General features: G+C 41.4%; 1 long non-coding RNA gene across 4 annotated transcripts in view; it reads left to right on the top strand.

The window, feature by feature from the left end:
• Window positions 1–26,175, top strand: part of LOC137768214 (uncharacterized) — a 188,794-nt gene that overhangs the window by 99,016 nt on the left and 63,603 nt on the right. For all 4 annotated transcript variants that reach the window (XR_011074734.1, XR_011074732.1, XR_011074731.1 and 1 more), the window contains one exon: window positions 25,726–25,877. This is a non-coding gene — a long non-coding RNA (uncharacterized lncRNA). The remainder of the gene's footprint in view (window positions 1–25,725; window positions 25,878–26,175) is intronic.

Genomic DNA, 26,175 nt, shown 5'->3' with positions numbered 1-26,175 from the left:
GGGTTAGTGTTGCAAGAGTCAGAAGGATTTAATATAAGTCCTAGTTGCTCCTTGCCAGAGATGCCATATTCTTTGATTGACTGACACTGTCCTCTCTTTGGGCCATTATACTTACGTGTATCATTTGGCAATCTTCAAATTCCTCTCGAATTATTATTTTTTCATCATCTCAAAGAGATATAGTACCTCAAAGTTGATGTTACTAGACATGCTTATATAGTCACATTTTAAAAAATTTATTTATTTGGCTGTGTTGGGTCTTCGTTGCTGTGTGCGGGCTTCTCTCTAGTTGTGACGGGCGAGCGGGGGCTACTCTTTGTTGCAGTGCGCAGGAGTCTCTCTGCGGTGGCTTCTCTTGTTGCAGAGCACGGGCTCTAGGTGTGTGGGCTTCAGTCGTGTGGTGTGTGGGCTCTAGGGCGCGCCGGCTTCAGTAGTTGTGGCGCACGGGCTTAGTTGCTCTGCATGTGGGATCTTCCCTGACCAGGACTTGAACCCGTGTCTCCTGCATTGGCAGACAGATTCTTAACTACTGCGCCACCAGGGAAGTCCCTATGGTCACATTTCTAATCAACCAGAGATTTTAGTGCCTGAGGTTGAGAAAACTGTATTCTTCACGTTGAGTTATACAAGGTACCATGTTCATGGAAGAATGAAAACTTCAGAATGAAGTGAATGAAATAATGAAGAAAGCTACATTCTTTATGGGGATGGGAACCTGGAAAGTACCTAGTTGGTTGAATCTGGAGAAGAAGGTTAAGGTATAAATGGGTCATGGAGAGGTGGGCAGAGGTCAAATTAGAAGGATTCGGGGTTCAGAAAGGAAGAAGTCTGAATGGCTCAGGTCCAGAAGAACCCGTTTGGCAGACTCTGTTTGCGCCCAAAGTAGAAGCTGTTTAATACTATGGCCGGTAGGCAAGTGTTGGGCTGGTTGTATCTTTAAACATAAAACAGATCCCTGGACTCCATACACATTGATTTTGATTCGGGAGTTTGGTATAATGACGTAGGAATTTGGTTTTTGTTTTTTTTTTTTTAAAGATTTATTTTATTGATTAATTGATTGATTGATTGATTGCTATGTTGGGTCTTCGTTTCCGTGCTAGGGCTTTCTCTAGTTGTGGCAAGCGGGGGCCACTCTTCATCGCGGTGTGCGGGCCTCTCACTGTCGCGGCCTCTCTTGTTGTGGAGCACAGGCTCCAGACGCGCAGGCTCAGTAGTTGTGGCTCACGGGCCCAGCCGCTCCGCGGCACGTGGGATCCTCCCAGACCAGGGCTCGAACCCGCGTCCCCTGCACTAGCAGGCAGACTCTCAACCACTGCGCCACCAGGGAAGCCCCAGGAATTTGGTATTTTGATAAAAACCTCTAGGAGATTCTGATGTGCTATCAATGGTATAGAAAACCTAAAATACATAGATTAGGGGGGAGGGTCATATTCTTAGGGAGCAGCAATTTGAGGGAAACCTGAAAGCTAAAAAGATAGCCAGGAAGATGGACATTTCCCAGCATGGTCTAAAACAAGCCTAAAGATATTGTAACCCTGCCCTGAGGTTCAATCCACTCTCCCCTGATTATGTTTTTAAGGAGTTTTTAGTTACAAATTTAGGCTGAAGCTCTAATGAAGTTGGAGCATTAGAATTTAATAAACCATAGGTTCTCAAATCCCCATGTGAGTAAGAATTGAGTAAGCAGTTTAAAAAAAAAAAACATTGAGGCCCATCTTAGAGATCTGAATCAAAATCTCTGGGTAGGCAGGGCTTTGGTATTTTAAAATTTAGACTAATGTACTTACGTTTCAAATACATATATTGTTTGTTAAGGAAATAGTTTGACGTGATTATTCCATGATTTTATTGACCTTGGAGGAAGCCATGTGGGAGCAAGACTGAGAGATGTAGGGAGGGAGATGAGGGAAGTATTTTTGTGTGCTTCTCCCCACTGCCCAACACCATCACACACAGGGACCCCACATTCAGGCAAACTGCCTTGGATGTTATCAACAGGATGTGCATGTGCCATAGACAGAATCTGTGTTCCAAACAAACCGAGCTTCTGAATGTCCTGAACATGGTTTGGAGTCATCGTTGATGGTGCTCTTTCTCTTGTAACCCACAGCCAATCGACCGGTAAATCCTGTGGTTTCTGCCTTAAAAGTACCTAGAATGCCATTACATTTCCCATCTCTGATGCTACCCCCTCAGTCAAGCCCTAAGCACCCGTCACCTGGGCAGCATTTGCTAACAGTTCTCCTTGCTTCCACTTTTGCCTTCATATATTCTATTCTATGGGTAGGAGCCAGAGTGTGATCCTTTAAAAAAATAAGTCAGATTTTGTACTACCCCTTCAAAACAACAACAAAACCCTTCCTGATGGCTTTCCATTACATGTAGAATAAATGTCAATTCCCCTCCCCTGTCATGGCCTAGGAAGACCTAGGAGATCTGGTCACTAGAAAATTTTCCAATCTCAACACCTATTGCTGTTCCTCTTCCTTATTCTGCTTCATTTGCCTTGGCCTCTTGCTCTTCTTTAAACAATCCAAAGCAAGTTCTTGCTTCGGGGCCTCTGTCCTACATGTCAGCCTCTCCCTTAGGTGTGTGAATGGCTGGCTCACTCTGCTCCAATGTTTCACTTTCTGGGAGCTCTTCCATCGTAACCTTTTTAAAATGGTCACTTCCAGACTCTTCACCCTTTGCTTTGCTTTATTTTTCTCTGTCGTGCTTATTCCCCAGCATTTTGCTATGTATTTCATTATGATTTGTCCTCCAATAGGATATGAGTCTTAGGGGGCAAGGAATTTCTATTTCTCACTGCCTGCTTTTCCAGAAGGCATAGAACAGAAACTGTCAAATAGAAGACAATCTTGACAATTTCAATGTAACCCAGCAGCTTTTTGGCATCTCCTGGGGGTATTTGCTGAGAACTTCCTACACCCTGCCCTTCAGATCCCTCTGGGCTGGGAAGCAATATTCCCTAGCATTTATTCACGTACAAGGAGGAGAACATTGAGAAGAAATTGAGGCCTAAGAGAGACTGTCATGTGCAAATGCAGAAGAACCAAGAAAGCCTTAAAGTTTCCTCCCTTCCCAGTCAGCCCTGCCTGGGAGGATGGAACCTTCCATTAATCCTGTTTAAGGGACTGGCTCTCCACCTTTGGTAGGTGCCGTAGTTCACCCCTCCACCCGTCTTCACTTCCAGAATCTGGCTCTTTCCAGGCATCCTAGGTTAGCAACCTTGGAACAAAAGATTAATTTTCTAGAAACTTGCGAAGCAGGCTGTTCTGTGTCACGTCTCTCATCCATGAACCACCCTCCCTTGCCCAGCAACAAGGAGGCCAGAGAACCAGCTGGAGAAGTGAGGGTCTCTAGTTCCAGACTCTCCTCTTTTGGGAGGCATGAGAATTCCTTCCCTTTCGTAGCTTTATGCTGTAAGCTGACATTTCTAAAGGATTTCTTCAAACTTCCAGTTCCAGAAACATGCTGGCCCTCTCCACGTGTTGTGGGAGTCTTTCCCTGGGGACGCTCATGGTTCCTGATGAGTTCATTGTGTGTGGAGCAAAGTGCAAACTGGGGACAGAGGTGAGGATTGAGAGGCCGAGCTGGAGGCGGATGAAGGACTCCGGCTTGTTTGCATCCAGGGAACTGAGTCTCTGGGGTGGGGGGTGGATTACTTCTGACTCCATTATCCAAGCCTGGCAGAGAGAGGGCTTTGGAGCAGGCCATCTTGGAGGCAGAGATAGCTCCTGTCCCTCTGGAATGGGAAAGAAACATGTTCTAGCCCCTTTTTACAGCCGGGTAGAAGCCACCCGTGTGTTTTTGAGCCGAGAGTCTGTGTGGAGATGGAGAAGTTGAGCTTGTCTGGCTTTGGACTCAGAGCTACAGCAACCAGTGAACAGAGAGCTACTGAGGAAGGACAGGACGGGGGAGAGGGCTTCTGTTCCCCGTTCAGATGCTAAGCTGGGGGGTCCCCTGAAGATACACACACAGTCACAATCGTGTAGTCAACACAGGCGCACACCATCACACATAGAGTCACCCATACACATAGTTACACACACACACACGCACACAGCCACAGTCCCACACAGAGTCCCACCCCACAGTCACCCCCGCAGTTACACACACGGCCACACAGTCACACCCCCATGGTCACACACACAGGGAGGTGGGCTACTCTCTGGAGGCAGAAGGGAGGTTCCCTTCCTTACGTATTGGCGTGAGCTTGGCATTTTCACATGGTTATGTGTCCGTCTCACAAAAGCTCCCATGAGATACGTATTATTAAACCAGTGTAACAGGTTAATTTACCTACGCTGACACAGGTAGGAAGTGGCCAGACTAAATTAACATCTAGGTCTCTCTAACTGCCAAAGCCATCCTCTTCTCATTACACCGTGCTGCCTCTCACAGTTTAAAATTCCAGTTTAATCTCAGTGGCCGACCTGTGCTCCTAGAATTCAGGACTAATATCTACCCCAGCAGCTCAGCTAAGCCCAGGAGGATGAGCGAGCTTTGCCCTGTGGGGTTTCTGAAGGGCTGGGAGGAAGCGGTGGCTTGGGAGTTCCTTCAGGCCAGTTGGCAGGGGTTCCCCACACACCTTCTTAACCTTTCAAGATGTCCTTTTAGACAGATTCTGCTTCTACAGGGAAAATCAGTAGGATGTGCACGATGGCACATGTCATGAATATGTCCCCAGGACAGGAGACACGCTGTTCTTCCTGGTTTTACACACTAAATAACGTCCTTGTGTCAGAGGTCATTTTAATCCACCTGTCTTCGCTTTCTGGCCATTTTAACCACTTCCATCATGTGAAACAATTATTGCTGGCTTTCCATCTGCCAGCCTGGCACTGCCCTGATCCAAGCCCCTTGCCAACCTGTCTTACCTAACCCTGTCTTCTGCCTCGTGGAATCTGCAGGGATTGGACTCCAGACACTTTCCCTGGTTAGGTCTTTGGGGCTCTGATTCCATTAGCAAAAGTTTACTGATAGAACCCCCCCCCCCCCCCAGTGAAGAGGGGTTTTGTCCATCTTGGTTGTACACAGAGAGAGCTTACCCACATTTTCCCTATAAAAGTCTGCTTCTCAGCTCTGGATGAAATTTGAGAGAATTTAGAGAAATAGCTGGTATGAGAGCTATGGCATTTCTACCCAATTTCTTTATTCCACCAGTTTGAGCATGACCAGTAAATCCTGTTTTTCCCAGAACTTTCTCAGTTGGGGCACTGAAAGCCTTGTGTCCTGGGGAAACCCCTCATTCCCAAGCAAACCAGGGCAAACCTCATTCCCCCTCTGTCACAGCTTCTAGATCACTATGTCCTTCAGCTCTTAGGATAGTTTCCAGGGGCCTCAGTTGGCTAAAAATGAGGTGGTGCCAGGGAAATGCTAAAATAATCCACCCCAGAATTGCTTTCTTCCTTTCGGATATAATCCTTTAAATCTCCATTAGAGTCTTTACTATCATGGCCTTTCAGCTCAAGATGGCAAAATGGGGCCACTTGTTTGCTTTCCTTCTCTCCGTGAAATAAATGAATAGAACAAAAGAAACAAACAACAACGACAACAAAAAACACCACAGCAAAAAGAGAGGGATCCCTTAATTATTAGGTCTCCCTCCTCTTTTCTGTCTCTTTTTCCCCAACTCCATGAACAAAGACTTTTAAAAAAATCGTTATGTATGGACACCTGCTTTCCCCTGCCTCAAATATCACTTTAGTGCTGAAATATGTGTCCAGCCCTGACTTCTTTACTGAGCTCCTGACCCTCCTTCCTGTCATTCACATTCATCTGGGCATGTCACTGACACTGTAACTCAGTATATCCCAAATATATTCTACTCAAATAATCTTTTGCTCTTGTTGCTGACATCATTTCCCCAGCCCACCAGCTATGAAAACTAGAGCTTCTTTGTATAGAGCAAGAGAGATAGAAAGATGGATCAATCAGCCATCAACTCATTTGGAGGCCTTCCTTTATGCCCAGCCACCCTTCTTGCATGTCCTTCTTGGCCATATTATCAATAGTTCCCACCCTCAAAACTTTTCACTGCAATTACTAGAAGAGCTTCTAACTGTTGTATCTGTATTCTATTTCCTCCAAATCACATAATCTTAAAAACTACTACTAAATTAATTTTTCTAAAGGGCCACTGCTCTGATTGGGCCACTTCATTGCTCAAAAATCTCCACAGCTCTCTTACCTGCTGAGGTAAGTAAAAATTCCTCTATCTGGCGTTCAAGGCCTTCTGCTTGCATTTACAGGTTCACCTACTGCCCTCCCATATAGACCCTGTACCTCCTAGCCACGCTGAACTTTTCATTGATTCCTAAACAGGCCCTGCTAATAGAGCTTTGCTCATCCTGGCAATCTTCCACAATGCCTTTGCACATTTCACATTTTTTTTTTAAAATTTATTTATTTATTTATTTATGGCTGCGTTGGGTCTTCGTTGCTGCGTGCAGGCTTTCTCTAGTTGTGGCGAGCGGGGGCTACTCTTCCTCGTGGCACGTGGGCTTCTCATTGTGGTGGCTTCTCTTGTTGCAGAGCATGGACTCTAGGCGCCTGGGCTTCAGTAGCTGTGGCACACGGGCTCAGTAGTTGTGGTTCGCAGGCTCAGTAGTTGTGGCTCGTGGGCTCTAGAGCGCAGGCTTAGTAGTTGTGGCTCACAGGCTTAGTTGCTCTGCAGCATGTGGGATCTTCCCACATCAGGGCTCGAACCCGTGCCCCCTGCATTGGCAGGCGGATTCTTAACCACTGCGCCACCAGGGAAGTCCCGGCACATTTCACATTTCTACCTGCATTCCTTTAGGTATTTCACATTCTCCCTCCTGTAGGAAATATATTCTAATCCTTCTAAATTGATACCATAACACACATTTTAAACCCTCAGTATTTTGAGTATACCTTTCTATGGAACCTATCACTTTACCTTGAATTATAGTTATCTGCCTAATTGTGTCCAAGGAAATATAAAGTTCTTAGAGGACTAACTTCTGCAGCACCTAGCAGTGTTTTGCATATCACAGGTGTGCAATAAGCAGTTGATCTGTTGAGTAGTGAAAGATGGGTAGCACCCAGAAAGGTGGAGAGAACAGAAGGGCTCTAGGTGGTGAGATGTCTCAGCTGTGACCAAAGGTTATGGGGACAGAAGAAAGGGTAATTTACCTTGAATATAATGAGAAGAGCAAAGAATTTGCTTGTGTGGCTAGAGCAAAAGATTTCTGAAGGAGCATATTGGGAGACAGAGGTTAAAAAGTAAATTGGAGCCATATTGTAACAGGCTGCTTTGGACCCACACCAGTCCCTTAGAGGGCACCAGTCTACTGTGCCGTGTTACTGGACCTTCCATCCAAACTCTCTGACAGTTTCCTCTTCGAAAGTAGCCAAAACTGAATTCCCAATATGTTGAGTGAGGCACAGGCAGCCTTTGGATGTCATTATTCTACTGTGGACCATTATTTTACGCTCTATCACATGCACGAAAAGTATATAATGATTTGCCCTTTCCTTGACCTTGGATTCTGTGGTCAGGAACTAATGATTAGCTAAGTTGCCTGAGCTCAATACAGATCACTCAGCTACTGATGCTTATAAACATTTTTTTTCTTGAGAACTCCATCTTGGAATCCTGCATCTTCCTGCTTCAATCTGAACTGACTACTCTATCCAAATAGTGAGTGTTAAATTGATGAGGGTAATTAACTATAAGAACAATTTTCAAGATTAATGAATAGAATGCAAAGTAACTGATGAGACTGATATGATTAAGTAAAGGAAATAAATACTCATAAAAAAAATAATCCAAACTATACTTATAAGAATATGAGCTCAGAGCTTCATGTAATACTTTGAGTTCCTTGAGGTCAAAGTCTGTGCTATATTCTCCTTCCTATCTCCAGTTTCTGGCATACAGTAGAGCTCAAAATTCTTTATGGAATAGGTGAATATGATCAAGAGATTTGGAAGAACAACTTTGAAGCATTGGGACCTGAATCATGGAAGGCACAACTCCTTACACTCAGCACTGGTCGGCCACTCGTGAAGAATCACGATGAGTTCTGAGCCCTGATTGTCTCCCTCCAGCCCAGACCTCAGGATAAACTGTAGGTGACCAGTTGTGGAAGGTGGAAAATAGGAGATGCAGAGGGGACCTTAATTATAGGCAGCCTGTCCCTAACTATACGACTTGCGCAGGCTCTGGGGAAAAATAAAGGTTATCTTAGGATATTGTCTGTGCTCAATTTCCTGGAATTATCCTGAGCATGGCCCAGCTGTGAGCTTCAGGCATAGGCAAATGATTGATATCTGGTCAGATGAACTTCCTTGATCTCGGAGAGATCTTGGAAAGGGTGAAAGGAGAGGACATGACAACATGCCCGTCATCACCGTGGCAACTGCCAACTCCTGGAAGTAGAGGGATGAATGAGATGCCCTCTGGCAAGTAAAGGGATATGAGGAGAAGGCTGAAAGAGAGAGGTGTATTGAATTAGGATTCTTAGCCCTCCACAGTGGCCAATGTTTCTCTAGTGGCAGGGATAAGAATTGGAGGAAAAAAACTTCCTTTTCATCAAAATGTCTGAGCCCTACTTCCTGCCTTCACCGTGTGGGTTCACCCTTGGGCTTCTCCTATACCAGGAGGGGAGCTCCCCTTCTTCCCCTAGGTAGAGAGAAGAGCAATGGGACTGACTAGGTCACCTCCTAAAGGAATTACACTTCCTTCTCCATAGGCAAAGGCGTCACATCCCTGGATGTGTAGGATAATAGCTAAGGAGGTGAGAAAGGAGGAGAAGTAGACAGCTTTAGTTGCTCACCATATTCTCCTCTGACACACATTCGTGCAAGTGTTGATAATGAGTCATGGAACGGGGGGGTAGGGAATGATATTCTAGTACGTGTGTGTGTGACTTCACGTGTTAGCTGAGTGTGGGTGATCACAGTCTGATGTACCTGTGCATGGTCCTGTGTACTGATGTTTCTAATGTAAGTCAGTGTCTTTCTGCACATGGGTCTCTGAGTTCTGTATATGCCTGTGCACCCCCAGAGCTGTCTTTCTGCTGCTTTGCCTCACTTCCATATGTTGACCCTGGAAGTCCAAGACCAGAATAGATATCTGGATGCTGGGCCAAGCCAAGAAACATTGGGCTAAATCACTTAGGACATTGGGTTAATCCTACAGTGTTGTTTTTGGATGATTCGGGAGACATGAATCTTTGGGACAGAAAATTAACCTTGTGACTGCTGGTCCTGGAATAGCCTGGACAGGACTGAGTCACCCCAGTAGCTACTGAAGGAGGAACTGTTTCTCAAACTCCTGAGAGGGGCATCCCAGGAAACATACCCACCCCCTCTAGTATTTTTCAAGCAGGCAGATAATCCATACGGAGAGATGACTACCTGTTTCTCTAATTTAATGACTATATTAGGGGCTGGGAAAGAGTGAGATAAAAAGATGTCCCTCACTGAGCCTTAAAGGAACTGTTTCTGCACCAAAGAGGGAGAAATACTGAGGGATGTGAGGTCATAGGGAGGAAGGGTGCTGCCTGTCAAGGTCAGCTGCCCTGGGATCACTGCGTAAGCCATATACATAGCTAATGTCACCACCGGTTAATAGAATACAGGAAATCCACTGAGAATTTAACCTATCACACACTGTCCTGTCTTCTCCATTAGCTTATTCCCTTATTCTATAATCTTCCATGTCTGCGTTTCTGAAGGGAGAGATATAAGTATGAGGGAATAAGCTGCTTCCTTCCCTCGAGGTAATACTGTCTGTTTTTGGCAATTCTGTGCCTAAGGGGTGGTCAGCTGGAAGTTGTCAAAGAGGATCTGGGTACGTGGCTGATGACGATGACCAAAGCTGTAAGGACTTCATTAGTCGCTGACCCAGGAAGCTGATCATCTCCTTTCCCACAGTGCACTAAGGTTCTGGTTCTTGATGTGTGTGCACAATAGAGTCACTCGGGGAGCCTCACTCCATGACCAATTAATGACATCAGAATTTCTGGGGATAGTGCCTTGGCATCAGTATTTTAAAATACAACTTAGAACTGGTTGTAACATGTAGCCAGGCTTGCCAAACACTGAAATTATGCTACCCCTCAGTATGGAAACATGAACCCAGAAGAGTCAACCAGGCACCTCAATACTGAAGGAGGGATAGAAAGGGAGACTATGTCTCCTTTATCCATATGAGATGCTGGGTGAACTGCCCACCATGTTCAGTGGACATGTCTGAAAACAGAGTGGACCAATTAGATTTTCTCTCTCAGCAGTTTTAAGGCATCCAGTGGTGGATGACTGACCTGAAAGTTAGGATAAGTTGGGGCGTGGTGGTCTTTATACGAGTTTATGGCCATGAAGATTTATCAGGTAGAGAGACTCAGAGGAAGTTGGTCAGGAAAAGGAAGAGGGTGAAAGAGCAGCTGGAGAAGCAAGAGTGACATGGGGGATGTAGAGAGGGAAGGATGGCTAGCCCTCAGAGATGCCTTGATTTCTCACCTTGCTGAGGTCTTTTCCTAGATTGCATTGCAACCAGAAGAACCATAACTAGAACTCTGATTTAGAACCTCAAGTGAGAAAGATGCCATTTCCTGTCATGTCTTCAAGCCTGGCATATACCTGTCCTCCATCTCAAATGCACTTCCTTTTCCTCTCTGTCACTCGCACTTACTTCTTTTTAAAGAACAGTTTGAATATCACTTCTGCTGGGCTCCCTCAGAACAAGTTACAACCCACTCTTTGCTCACCTTTGCTCACCCAGGATTTTGCTCATATCTTTATTCCTTTCCACATTAAATTATAATTTTCTGTTTACTTGTCTTCTCTACTCGATTTTGAGCTCTTCAAGGATAGAGGTTATGTCTGATTTATATTTTTCACCAGTATCTAATGTAGTTCTTGGCATATAGAGTTGCTGAATAGAAGTTTACTAATTGAATACATTCTTAAAGATCAAATGGGCCTGAGTTTGTTAAACTTTCTGTTTTCTCATAAACGTGGAAAAGGATTGATAAACATAAAGTCTTCCCGGAATTCCAGATCTGAAGCTTGCAAGTAATTTTCCCCATAGTTTCTTATTTAAAATATCTACTAAAAACCCTTAGCAGAAAATGGTCCTCTTCTGTCTTTAAACATAATGCTTTCACAGAAAATTTAAAACAGAACTAAGACATAAAAATAATAAGATTAGTTTATCAACAACAAGGTCCTACTATATAGCACAGGTAACTATATTCACTATCCTATGATAAACCATAATGAAAAAGAATATAAAAAAGAATGTATATATAGGTATAACTGAATCACTTTGCTGTAGAGCAGAAATTAACACAACATTGTAAAACAACTATACTTCAATAAAAAATTTTTAAAAAATAATATTTATTAGGCTGAACCTGTTTTGTTCTTTAATGGCAGTATGCCTTTACAAATTAATTATCCAAACAATTAAAATGAGCCAGTTAACATACTGCCCCAAACATTGGGAAACTTGCCAACTTAACGGTTTCTACAGTGACACAGTGACTCGAATTACATCAGTGGTTGTGTAAATACTTGACACCTGGAACCAAAATGGAACTATATTTTGCATACCTATCTGAGCCAATTGTGAGATACCTATGAGTGTATCTGGAACTCTGCGGATAGCGTATAAACCTCATGGAAGTATGTTTTTTTGGCTGTGACCCTTCATTTATGACTTTGGATGCATTCAGTAAAGAGCTATAGGTCTTGTGTTACAGTCCACTGCTGGCAAGTCAGCCTCTAATGAGCCAAGTGTGAACCAACTGAATTAAGAGTATTTTTTAAAATTTAAAACTTTTTCACCTATTAACAAAGTATATCCTTTATCCTCATTTCTCATTCCCATTTTCCTCACCTTTCCTACCAGCAAGCAATTTAATCTGCTCAGTTTCTATTTTCTGTGTGTGTTCTTGGAAAACATATAATCATGCTTTGTGTGCAGATGCTTTTATTTATTCTTTAAAATTTTTTGTTTTGAGATAATAGTAGATTCACAAGAAATTTATAAGAAACAGTACGGAAAGATCCCATTTGCTCTTAACCCAGTTTCGCCCAACGGTGACATCTTAAAAAACCATACAGTAACCCCCCCCAACCCCCACGTACAGTTTTGCTTTCTATGATTTGTTACCCATGGCCTATGTGGTTGACATGTTGGTCTAAAAATATTAAGTGGAAAATTCCAGAAATAAACAATTTACAAGTTTTAAATTATGCATTGTTCTGAGTAGTGTGAACAAATTTTGCTCCATCTGACAAGATGTGAATCATCCCTTTGTCCCGCACATCACGCCTGTTATTCATTGAGTAGCTGACCTGGTTATCAGATCAACTGTTGTGGTATCACAGTGCTTGTGTTCAACCCTTATAATGTAACCCTTGTGCTGTAACCCTTATTTTATTCAATAATGGCTATACCTTTTTACCTTCCCACCAGCAATGTATGAGTGATCCAGTTTCACCACATCCTCACCAGCATATAGTGTTGTCACTATTTTTATTTTAGGTATTCTGATAAGTAAATCTATGATGGGTTATATCTGATTGTGATTCTATTTTCCCAGTGGCTAATGATGTTGAACATCTTTTCATGTGCTTTTTTTTCTATCATTATATCCTTTTTGATTAAATGCCTTTTCTTGTCTTTTGCTAGCTCTCTAATTGGATTTTTTGTATTTCTAATGTTGGGTTTGAGAGCTCTTTATATATTCTAGATTATAGCCTTTTTTGGATGTGTAGTTTGCAAATATTTTTTCTAGTCTGTAGTTTGACTTTTCATCCTCTTAACAGATTATTTTCCAGAGTAAAATTATAAATTTCGATGAAGTCCATTTTATCCAATTTTCTCTGTATGGATTTTGCTTTCCATGTCAAGTTTGAGGCCTCTTTATGCCTAGCCCTAGCTCCTGAAAAAATTTTCTCCTATACTTTTTTTCTACGAGTTTTATAGTTTTATGTTTTATATTTATCTATGATCCATTTTGAGTAAATTTTTGTACAAGGTATGGGACTTGGGTCAGGGTTCTAAGGGTTTTTTGTTTTTTGTTTTTAAATCTACGAATGTCCAAGTGTTGCTCCAGCACTATTGCTCCAGTCCGAGTGTTGCTCCAGCACTATTAGTTGAAAAAGCTATATCTTTCCTTCATTAAATTGCTTTTGCACCTTTTTGAAAAATCGGTTGGACGTATTTGTGTGGATCTATTTCTGGGTTATCTATTCTGTTCCATTTATCTGCGTGTCTACTTGAATGCCAGTACCACATAGTCTTGATTATTGTAACTATATAATAAGTCTTGAAATTGGGTAGAACATTTCTTGCCACTTTATTCTTTTCCAGAATTGTTTGAGCTTTTCTAATTCCTTTGCATTTCCATGTAAATTTTAGAATAATCTTGTTGATATCTATAAAAAATCTTGCTGGAAATTTGATAAGAGTTGTGTTAAATCTGTATACCAATTTGGGAAGAATTGACATCTTTACTATGCAGAGACTTCACATCCACTCACATGCCTGTCTTTCTGTTTGTTTAGATATTTTGATTCTTTTCATCAGTATTATGTAGTTTTCAGCATACAATTCCTATATGTATTTTGTTAGATTTACACCTATGTATTTTACTTTTTTAAGAGATTGTACATGGTATTAGATTTTAAATTTCAGTATCTTCTATGTGTTCACTGCTAGCATATAAAATATAATTGATATTTGCATATTTATCTTGTATCCTGCAACCTCTGAACTCACTTTTTAGTTCTAGGTGGGCTTTGGGGGAGGATTTCTTAGGAGTTGTACATAGACAAATATGTCATTTGCAAGTAAGAGCATTTTAATTTATTCATTTATGACATAAATGCCTTTTATTGCCTTTTTGTATTGGTTAGAACTTGTATTGGTGCTATGTTGAATAAGAGTAATGAGAGCAGACATCTGTGCCTTATTCCCAGTCTTAAGGGCAAAGCATTCAGTCTTTCACCATTAAACACAATGTTAGCTACAGGTTTTTTTCCTGCAGATGTACTTCATCAGGTTGAGGTAGTTTCCCCTCTGTTTCTATTTTTTTTGAGAGTTCTTATTATAAATGAGTGTTGAATTTGTCAAATGCTTTTTTCTGCACTGGTTGATATAATCATGTAATTTTTCTTTTTTAGCTTGTTAATGTGGTAGGTTACATTGATTTTTGAATATTGAATCTCCGTGATATCACTGGAATAATCCCCACTTGGTCATTTTGATAATTCTTTTTACATATTGCTCAATTCTCTTTGCTAATATTTTGTTAGGGATTTTAAAGAATATGTTCATGAAGGATATTAGTTTGTGGTTTTCTTGTACTGTCTTTACCTGGTTTTAGTATTAGGGTAATATTAGCTTCATAGAGTGCATTGAGACATATCGCCTTTCTATCTACTTTCTGAACGAGGCTGTATAGGACTGATATTAATTCTTCTCTAAATTTTTGGTAGAATTATCCAGTTAAACCATCTGGGCCTGAAAGTTTCTTTTTGGAGAGTTTTAAAATTATGACTTCAACTTCCTTAATAGTAATTGGGTATTCAGAATTCACACCTATTTTATGTTGGGTGAGTTGTGCTAGTTTGTGCTTTTTGAGGAAGAGGTCTATCTTGTATAAATTGTCAAATTTATGTGTGTAGAGTTGTTTGTAGTATTTTCTTATTATCCTTGTAAGTCTTCAGTGTCCAGAGTGATATCTCTTGCTTCGTTCCTAATACTGGCAATTACGTCTTCTCTTTTTATTGTCTGCATTTTTAGAAATTTGCCAATTTTATTGATGTTTTCAAAGAACCAGATCTTCTTTTCATTGATGTTCTCTACTGCTTTTCTGTTTTCAATTTTATTTATTTACGCTCTTGGTTTATTATTTCATTTCCTCTTTTGCTTTGGGTTTATTTTACTTTTCTTTTTCTAGGTTCTTTTTTTTTGTTTTTTCCATCATGCTAATCAGAACCACACACAATATAAAACTTAGGAGTCTATTCAAGTCGTTTGCTCATTTTTAATTGTCTTGTCTATTTGTTGTTGAGTTTTAGGAGTTCTTTATTCTGGAAATGAAACTTTTATTTTTTTCTTTTTCTTTTCTTTTTCAAAAAAAATTTTTCTTTTAATTGGGGTATAGTTGTTTTACAATGTTGTGTTAGTTTCTACTGTGTAGCGAAGTGAAGTGAAGTTCCCTGTGCTATACAGCAGGTTCTTTTTTTAGGTTCTTAAGGTGGGAGCTTAGATTATTGATTTAGGACTTTTTCTCTTTTCTAATGTATACATTTTAGTGCTATAAATTTCCCTTTCAGCACTGCTTTATCTGTGTCTCACAGCTCTGTTCATTTTTTTTCTGTCCATTTTCTTTATTATTCTGTTTCCCAGTTCACTGCTTCATTCCTCTGTTTCCTCCATTCTGCTGATGAGCTCATCTGCTGAGCCTTTTATTTTGGTTTCTTTATTTTTTTATGTCTAAAAAAACCCTAATTGTTAAATAAATATTAATTAAATGAACAAGTTGTTAATTTTAATGAAATAAATGCAATATCTATACATATTAAATTATTTCAGCAATATTAATTAAAATAATAAGTAGAAGTAAATACTATTTTATTTAGAAATTAAAATGAATTTTTTCTAAAATAGTAAATTTCTAATATGTCCATTTAGTTCTTCTGTAGTGTTTTCCAGGTTGATTTTTTTGGTCAGGGAGCTAGCATCAGTTCTCGTTCTTTTTCATAGAAAAAGGAAGCTAAATCAGAAACATAATCATAATAGAACAATATGCTGTAACACTGCCCTGTTTCTACTACCATCTTTGCTACTAGAAACAGGAGGACTTTAAAAAAGATAAGATTATATTTAGAGATGCTGTTGCAACACCATAGCTATCAGCAAAAGATTCTTCTGATAGCTGTCCTCTACTATTCACGCTAAAGAATTAACATAGAGCTACTCCCCAAAAGGATAGAGGAGCTTTCAGAGAAGGCAAAGTTCAAAGGTATATTACATAATAGGCTAGATGATGCTATAGTAACAAACATAATAAAAATAGGAGTGGATTAACACACCCAAAGTCTCTCACTATGCAAAATCTACCATGAGTCAAGGGCAGCTATCTTCTGTATGGATATGGCTCAAGATTCTAGGTGCCTTTCTTGTGCATCTCAATACAATTACATGTTTCCTTAGTTAATGTGGTAGGGGAGTAGAACATGGAGTCTCGTAAATGTGTGCACCATGATTGAGTCACGACATTTCTATTCATATGTGCCTGGTCCAAGCAAGTCACATGACCATGCTCAAATTCAGGGGTGTGAGAAGAGAGAGAGGAAACAGAGAAAAAGAAACAGAGAAACAAAACCCTACTGTATATAATGCACCTTGTTAGGCAATTGTATACATATTACAGTGCAAATTACTTTTAATTTATGCAACATTCTTGTGGTGTGTTTATTTTCTCCACTTCTACAGAGAAGGGAATGGAGGCTCAAAGAGGTTGCCTAAATTGTAAAGTCAGGATTTGACTTTGTAAAGCCACCCAGGGCTCTCCGACTTTAACACTCATGCTTTTTAACATTTACAGTGATAAACAACCTATAATGCTCAATCCAACATCCTCTCTACTGATTCTAATTTGGTTGAGCATGGAATAGGCGAGGTGTGAAAATTAATCACACTAGATGGAGGCAATACAGTATAGTAGAAGAGTTCAATTTAACAAATTTTTAGTCAGCCCCTTCTATGTACAAGTTACCAGGAAAGCTCATAATCTAAGAGAGATGTAACCTAATGGACACCACTTGGTATATAATACAGTAGAAATTTTCACAGAGTGCCATGCAAACATTTAAAGATTCATTTAGTACAATAAGTGGAAGTGGAGTCGGTGCATTCTTCTTGGAAAAGATGATGTCTGAGTTTAGTCTTTTAAACTTGATTATCTCTGCTACTTTGGGGCTAATTTCACTCATTATATTCTCCTTTATCACTCCTCCCTGTAACCTGTTGGTCTCCCAAACATCAGCGAAGACTTTGGCATCTGGCTGGGAATTATCTTTCTCACCCCCTGTTATGCCATCATTCCAGGTAATGAGTATGTCTATGTGGATAATCCATTCAACACCTTGGCCTCTAGTGGTCTTCTCAACCCCATTGACTTCTTCCTGAACTCCACTCCAATGACTTGCTTTCATCGTTGTCATTAAGAACTCAGAACTGTGGGTATTTAAGTTACAGATCAAGTCTATAAATTATAATTCTATCAATTAGCTGGGCCATTCGGATTGTGTCCTATTCCACCATTCTCTAACTCCACAATTCATTATTTCTAACCAGGCACCTGAAAGATAGGGGGACTACAGGGTTTTGTGAGACAGGCTGAAGCTTGGGGGTATGACCCCTACAGATGCATCATTTTATTTAGAGATAGCAGCAAGAAAGATGAGGAAGTTGATAAGAAATTTAGTCTATAATCTGTAGTAGCTGTGGCAGAGTTTCAACGCCACTTCTTTACTGTAACATCTTCTGAGTTGCTTTCCTAGTCCAACCAAAAATGGTTCTCGATCTGGCTAGGTGAACTGTCAAAAGAATATGAAATAAATTATCAAAGAATGAGGAATAATAAACAGGCATTCCAAATTTCATGAAAGGAAAAAGTTTGCTAAAAAAGTGTGTATGTTTCTTCTTTAATTTATACCACACCTCCCCAGAGAAGAATGGGGTGAAGTTTCCAAAAATGTCTTAGGGCTAAATAAACTTAAAACTGAACTGAAAACATATTCTGTTTTTTAATACAACACTTGTAATTAAGCAAAACTGAAGAACAATAAATTGAACCTAGAAAAAAGAGTGTCCTGTGTTAAAATTTGGAAGAAATGGATTAATAAACAGAGAATGAGGACAGAGATGGGAAATTTCCTGGTTCTCTGAAGGGATCTTCTATGCATGTGCAAGGGACTGTGGGATGATTTCTCAGACCTGGCATTTTGAATTTGGTTCAAAACCTATGATTTTCCAAAATGGTGACTCTCATTTTCTTTGGGTAGATGGATAACAGGCAATTTTTATTTCTATCTTCTGGTAATCAGAAAAAAAAAAAAGCACAAATTATTTCTAAAAGAAACTGTTTTTCTTTTTTCTTGTTAGACACACTAACTACCATTACTCTTATGCATCTTGGTCTTGACTTGGGTAGTTTGGGTACATAGAAAGGAGGTAGAGAAAAAGAGTGCTACCTGAGCTCGGAAATAGGGACAAAAGAAGACCTGTTGTGATGTGAGCATGAGAAAGAATGCCTGAGGACTGTAAGAGGTGAAAGGCAAGGTGAGGAAGTGGGAAACAGTGGTTTACGCGTAGCTCCTGTGTGTAGAGAGAAAGTAGGTGATGGGAAAGATGCTCATCGGATAATTCTTCATTTCAGCTCCTACGTGAGGAGAGGTGGGTGTGTTTGGAGGGGTAGAGATCAACAGGCCCTTTATGTTTATAAGACAGCTATAAATTTTCACAATCACAGTCTTATAACTTGTACTTTTATTGTTTGGACCTAAGTTTCCTTAATCAAAGCTGTTATTGCATTTAATTCTAGAATTGCCATTTATTTCTAAGTGTTTTTCCTAAATAATGTTCAATTATTTGCCAGAAAGCTACAGGCAGACATACACCATTTTGCTGCCATAAGTGTTTAGCACCCTTTTGGGACAGCATAGCTTCTCTGCAGCAATTTCACGGTCGGGGGTGTAATACATGGTGATGAGGATGCTTTGCTCCTTTAGAAATAAAGGGCTGGTACCTAAGAGCTTAGTGAAGAGCTGCAGGGGCCTGCCTCTTCAGGAGGCTCTGTCTGTGGATTGCTTGGGATGAGGAAAATTCTTAATGAGCGCTTTATTCTCATTATGAGATAATTTAATTTTCTGGGTATCGAAGAACAACAGTACACTAGCACCTTTGTTAATTCTCATCAATTTATAATTTCCTGCTAGTTGCATTTTCTTCTTTCCTCCCAACCTCTCTAAGATGTTAAAGTGGATTTGACCCCTGTGTAATCTAAGCCCCTAAGTGCTATATGGAAGATCAAAATGAAGTGACATTAGCAGTTAGGATTTTTATGATAATGGAAAGAGACTGGCAAGTGTTTTTATGTGTGGTAGAATGTGAGGCGAGGAAGGATGTGATGCAGAATTTCTAGGAGGAGGAAGCGACTAAATAGTATCAATAGTTCCAAGAAAGGAAAGAACCTGTCATAATAAAGAAGGTAAACTGATTTGCTTGAACAGGAACGGAGATTTTGCTGGTGACATGGATGAGGGATGTTGTTGGATCAGGGAGTGGTAAAGAGGCAGTTATCGTAGAGCTTCTGCCAGAGTGAGGCTTGTGAATTTGACTTAAGGGTTAATAAGAAACCTAAGTCAGTTTTGAGCTGGCGATGCTGCGGCTGTGCACTCAAGGTTACCTAGAGGACTATGGAGGAAGGACATCCGATGTCTCAGCCTTGTGGATAAAAGATCCAGGGCCCCAGGAAGAAGGTGGAATCAAATGTGCGTGTGTGTACAGATGCATAGATGGAAAGGTGGTCATTATTATTTCAGAAGGAGGGAATATGCAAAGGTGTGTTCCTAAAATAAAGTTAAAAAAAAATCACTGCTATATTTAAAAAGGATAACCAACAAGGACCTACTGTATAGCACAGGGAACTCTGCTTAATGTTATGTGGCAGCCTGGATGGGAGGGGAGTCTGGGGGAGAACGTACACATGTATATGTATGGCTGAGTCGCTTTGCTGTGCCCCTGAAACTATCACAACATTGTTAATCGGCTATACTCCAATATAAAATAAAAAGTTAAAAAAAAAAAGGTGTGTTCCGTCTCAGAGGAGATCATTGCTTCCACTTATTTCTTTAGGTTCTAAGTCCACACGAAGTGAGAGTAATTAGTCCCATGAGAGACAGAGCATAGATATTGTACCCATTTATGGGCCCATCTCCACCATCCCCCAAGCCCCCCAAATTCCTAAGGTAATTCTCAACCATACACTTGTTACTGGACTAGTTTCATTTGCTCGATGCGCAGCAAGTCAAATGCTGAGACACCGAGGTTTGCAGCAGAGAAAGGGTTTATTCACGAGGCAGCCAAGTGAGGAGACAGGAGAACAAATCTCAAATCTTCCTCCCCGAAGGTGAGGGGCTCATGATGTTTATGGGCTAGAGCTGAGGCATGGAGAATGTGGGGAAGGGTGATTAGAAATAAGAAAAATTTGAGATAATGGAAACCGAGCAAAGGGCTCATGTGCCCGTGGCACAGAAAGCTGCACTCTTGACAGCAGGAGTTTGCAGCAAAGTAAGGATTTTATCGCAGGGCGCCAAGTGAGGGAGTGGGAGTCTCAGATCCACTCCATTTTGGTCTTTGTGTCAGGGGTTTTAAAGGGGAAGAACAAAAAAGCTAGTGATTAATCATCTTCTTGTGCTATTTCTTCATCTGTTACGTGTTTTTGGTCTCCTGGTCCATGACCTGAGGTCTGACCCTACTTAATCTGTGAAGGTCACCTTACTCTGAAAGATAACTCAGAACAGCACATAAACAGGGATGCTTATCAGAAAGCTGTTCCTCAAGACACCTGACATTCATTACTCCTTACTGATTAGGCAAACGTGATCAAACAGGCATGGGCTAGGACAAAAGGGAACGAAAGAGGAACGAGAGGAACAAGAGCAGAAATCCAGGCATTAGCTTTAATTATAAACTAGTCATAGGACTCAGTTTCATAATGGTCGTTCTGTGCAGGTGCAGCTAAGCTACAGGATTCTTCACGGGGCGCATGTTTAGAAAATGGTGGCATTAGCATGTTCTGAGTGTGGAATTGTTGGCCCTCTAAAGTCAAAAGGTCACCGAGACAGGCACCCACGCATGCCCAGTTGGAGGGTCAGTGGTTCCAACCAGCTTCAACTGGCCAAACTTGAACTGGACGCAGCTGACTCCAAGTTCCTGGAAAACAACTTGGACAAACAGCTTATTGTTTAGGCTACATGATGCTTGAAGGACATGCAAGGCTTTTGTAGCAGCAGTTAAAGTGAGCTTGATCGGTGAAGGCAGGTTCCAGCTCATTATTTATTAAGCAAGTTACAGTTTAATGGATCTGATAACTACCCTTTGGTTTCACATTCACCCACCTACCAAGTACTCCCCTCCAAGGAGGCCAGAAAGTGACCAAAGTCTCCTTGAGCAGTCCCAAATTCAAGATTCTCTTCCAGGCAGATTTTTCACCCCATCAGCTTTGGGACATTTTTCTATTGCCTGTACAGTAGGAAGGGGGATGACGTCAGAGGGTGATGTTCTTTTTCTAAAACAATGTCCTGTAATTCCTGACTTTCTCCATTTCTCTTATTTACGGCAAGCTCAGAATCTGCTCACAGGCAAAACAGCTTAAGGAAAATGCAAGCAGAGTTGACATACAGTTGAGATAAATTACAGGTGCCTCACCTTTACTAAGTGTAAGCTTGAAGAGGCAGACAGTCACTGGTGGACTCCCTGATTTCATTCTCCCTTTAGCATGGCTTGGGGTCATTTTTTTAAGTCAGGAAATCACTTACTCTCACACTCAGGAAGAGCTTGTTTACCGGTTAATGTTATTTCTCTCTCTATTGCTTTCACTCTCTTTTCTCTAGCCTTCTCCTCCTCCTCCCAAATCTATGAGAAAAATACATTTTTCCTGCTGGAGCTGCAAATCCATCCATGAGCTTTGCCCTCAGACTTTTCCTTGGATTTTTGAGCAGCATCTCTTCAGAATCTGGGCACTCAGAACAGTTACTTACATTTGATTTGCCAAATGTCTTACCTTAGCATAAACCAGAATCTCTTTGGTAGTATTTCTTCATCTATTCTCTTGTTCTATCTTTGATATTTTTCTTGTGGGATGATTATCACAGCACCTCCACTTTATTCAGCTCTTCTTTTGTTCCTTGTGATGACTTTCTAAATCCAGTTTCTTTAAACATTCCCCACTCCCCCAATTTCTCCACCTCACCTCATTCTCTCTCTACCACCATTTCTTTAGCCTCAGATAGATCACTCACAGCTTCTAGATACAAGTAAAATATGTTACAAAATTGCTTATAAATGATTTGGGGGGGGAGGGGGAAGGGTAAGCTGGACAAAGTGAGAGAGTGGCAAGGACATATATACACTACCAAGTGTAAAATAGATAGCTAGTGGGAAGCAGCCGCATAGCACAGGGAGATCAGCTCGGTGCTTTGTGACCACCTAGAGGGGTGGGATAGGGAGGGTGGGAGGGAGAAGCAAGAGGGAGAAGATATGGGGATATATAAAGCAGAAACTAACACACCATTGTAAAGCAATTATACTCCAATAAAGATGTTTTAAAAATTAAAGAAAAAAAATGATTTGGGGGTTCAAAACCCTCTCCATTTTTATTACACTTTATCATTTGAACGTTAAAGTGATGATAGTTGTGCCCATCACCATATATAAGTGCTCATGAACTTAATGAGGTATTTGCAGCTCCAGCATGAAAAACTTATTTTTCCCATAGATTGGGCAAAAGGATGAGAATTGTAGAAAAAGAGAATGACAGGTATCCCACAGAAGCACGGCTGTCGTATTTCCTTTAAATTCTGCCTTCAGATCTTTTCTTCCAGAGCTTAGACAAATGTTCATGGGACTCTACCCTGGAATCAGCCTTTGAGATAGATGTACCGTGTTTTTTTCCCCCCAGAATTCTTAGGTAAATTCTTTATGCAAATAGAAGTTCACCAAGCTTGGACTATTACTCTCACAGGTCTATGGGGAACATACTCTGTAAACCAGATCTTTGGATGGGAAGAGCTATTCTATGTCAGGTTATGGGGAGTTAAAGAGCCAAAAGGGTGATTAGGGGACCAAGAGAAGATAAGCCAAATGGAAACAGAAGAGTTTTGAATAGAGGATGGAGAATGAAGAGGAAAAGGCAAGAATGGGAAGTCTTGCCGGGAATTCTAATTATCAACAGTGGACTCCAAAGTATGATTCCAAATGACAAATCAACAATTTCATCATTACCTGCAACTCAGAGCTGTCTCATTTGAGGCGTAGGATGGGATATTAAGGGTAACCATACAGTATCTTCTGGATATATGTAAAAACCTAATAGTGGAAAAACAGGAGGTTCCTCTTTGGTTCTTCCAGAAAGTCCAAGGAATCCTGGAACAGGAGAAGTGTATCACCAGGGATGTAATTGAGGCAAGTTGGAGAAAGAAAATAAGTCCAGTGCAAGTTAAGTACCAGGATTGAAAACCTACCCTGTTTTTGTGATGAAATGGAGTAGGAAATCCTAAATGACTTCTCAGTAGCTATCCCCATATATGAGGGTGGGGCTGAGGGTGGTCTCCAATCTTTGGTTGGAGGCTAGCAAACACAGAGAAGCCTTCCCATGGTCACGACTCATGATCTCGCCTTCACTCTGCACCATGTGTCATCTTTCCATCATGGCCTTAACAGCCATCATGTCTACCCATTTCCCTTCATAAAATGGTATTAGACACCCCCACCCCCCGCCCCGCCACTTTGTTGCATGGTCTCAGGGAAGTGTACTCCTGCTTCTCCTTAGCTGTGCTTCTGATTTCTAACACTTGGGAAGTTAGGGAGTAGGTGGTGTGTTCTTTTCACAATGTGGAATCCTAGGCACCTGTTCCTTCTCATTGGGCTCCACCTGCATAGCAATTAGCCCAAGTAATACAAGTTAACACACTACTTGGGTGACAGAAGGACTTTAGCTGCATATGAGGAGATTTGGGGACAGAGTAAGCTTAGCTTAGTCACTGAATCCAATTAGACACGGTTCTGGCCTTTCCTGTGTCCATCTCATCACATCATTAGTGTGATGTTTTCTTCCCTTTCTACCTCTATTGATGAATTCCACCAAAAAAGACACCCCTACTCTCAAACTATTTCTAGCTGATCTATCAGCTGATGTACCTGGTTACATTATGCATTCCAGGATTTAAAAAATGTTACTTAATTTTGTTCTTTCCTCTTTGAACATAGAGTCAAACAGCTTTGGATTGAAGCCAAAAATGCTCCACTCTTACTATGCCTAATGTTTCTCAACATTGCTTTACTTGATTACGTTTATGAGATTTATACTTTTTTATCACAGGCATCATCACTTTTCAGTTTTCCATGTTCTCCTTTTATTATTTTCCCATTAAAATACTTAAATAATTGCACAGACAAAACTGAACTGTTAGATGGCACGGGACGCTGTATGAGATACTTGAAATGTTCATAGATCTGCAGATATATGAACTTGGCAATGTTAAAGGTGAGTTAGGTATGAGTGTGTGCAAGGTCATGTCTACAAAAGTCTAAAGTACACAAATCAAAGATCACTTGTTCTCTGCTCTTTGGGGTTCAAACCCAGGTGCTACCACCTAGGTGCGTCCTAGAGTAATGGCTTCCTTTGTACTATCAGCAAGGAAATGAAGATGCCAATAACAGCTGCTTCATGGGGTTGTTTATTGACTCAGATGAGACAGTGCCTGTGGGAAGCACATGATAAAGGTGTTATTGCTGTGAGAGAGATCAGGAGCAAGGGAGAAGAAGTATGTAATTCCCTGAGTCCTTAGGCAGTGGGGGTGATGCATGTCCTTGGCTTGGTGAAGAAGTCAGGGAAGCTGGTCTTGCTGATAAAGAAGTACAAGATGCCTTTGGTTTTGGTTTTCACAAGGATGGAATTCGACCTCTATTAAAGTGTTTCTTTGCAATATATTTTCATTTCTTCATAAACTTATATGATATACAAAATTATAAATAGTACGTGTGTGCATGTATTATTACTATTTCATAATTGTAAGCAGGTCCTCAATTTCTCACTTTGGTTTCAGTTGATATCTTTTCTCTGCTAACCATGACCATGATTCCTTCATGCATGGATTCCTCTCCTCCCAGTACCAACTCAGACATGGGCATTTAGGACTCATGTCCCCTGCTTAAGTGGGCAAACTGAAGCCCTGGGAGAAAATGCTCTGAAGATCATTCTTGGGCAGGAGAGTAAACCTCCCCCAATATCTAGATGCTCAGGTCCTGGTGATTCCTTTTTTTGTAAAAGAGATGTTTTTAGTACTTCAGCATCTCTCTCATTCCCAGTTTATAAGAAAAGAAGACAGTTGGATCCAGTTTTTCCCTCTGGGTTGACCAGAGATGAAGAGATTTCTTAGCTCATTGTCTTTGCTGCTGAGTAGTCTGTGTCTAAAGCAACTGGTGCCCAATGCTTTGCCCCTACTCCCTCTCTGCCTCACCCCAGAGCCCAGATCGCAGGGCTGTTGGGCTGCTCTGAGCCCCGTGCCCAGAGGGGACAGCAGAGGGAGAGAGAGCGGTCACAGCTCCCCGGGAGGCCCTATGGCCTCGCAGTTGCCTGCCTGCACCCTGGAGCTCACAGCTCCCAAACTGAGGATGATGCTAGGCTGTTCCCAAGTCCCCAGGGGAGGCAGCTGCTCCTTCAGAACTGCTGTCGTGCTGTATTCAAGCCTGCTGGAGCACAGCGTCAGCACGGAGGAGAGCTGGGCGCTTCCACTTTTCCCAGTGCGTTTTGGGTTCAGATCTTCCACCCAGGAGTGCCTGGATAGCAGGAGGAAGGGAGTACAGAGAAAGGGGCCCGAGCAGGGTGAGGTGTCTCCATCCTGATGTTGTGTTGATTCTGTTGACTCTGGTCTGCCCCACAGGTCCTGGGTTTGGGAACTGCACCCGCAGGAAGTGTGAGAGGGACCTCTTTGCTCCTTTCAACCTACTGCACTTGCGCCGTTGTCCACCGGGTGCGACTACCATGGCTGAGTCCTGCATCTGGACTTGGGCAGCAGGATGGGACCTTACATGGGTGAGTCCCCTGCCTTCCCCCCAGTCTCTGTCATGCCCCTTTCATTGCCTTCATAGCACTTGTCATAGTTTGTCATTTTAAACTTACCTGTTGTCTGTTTTCCCAATTTGCCTGTAAGTTCTGGGTCTGTTTTGTTCACCACTGTATTCCTAGAGCACTGGATGAGTGAAGGGTGAATGATGAATGATTTGAGTTGTCTTTGTCCTCTTGCTCCCTGTGCTATTGCTGATGTGGGGTGCAGCAGTGAAGCTCATGATGACAAGACTCCATTCCCTGCATTGGTCTCATCTTGCCCTCC

Source organism: Eschrichtius robustus, chromosome 8 (genome assembly GCF_028021215.1).
Source record: "Eschrichtius robustus isolate mEscRob2 chromosome 8, mEscRob2.pri, whole genome shotgun sequence".
Taxonomy (NCBI): domain Eukaryota; kingdom Metazoa; phylum Chordata; class Mammalia; order Artiodactyla; family Eschrichtiidae; genus Eschrichtius; species Eschrichtius robustus.
The sequence above is the reverse complement of the archived record's forward strand: the minus strand, read 5'-3'. Positions and strand labels throughout refer to the sequence as shown.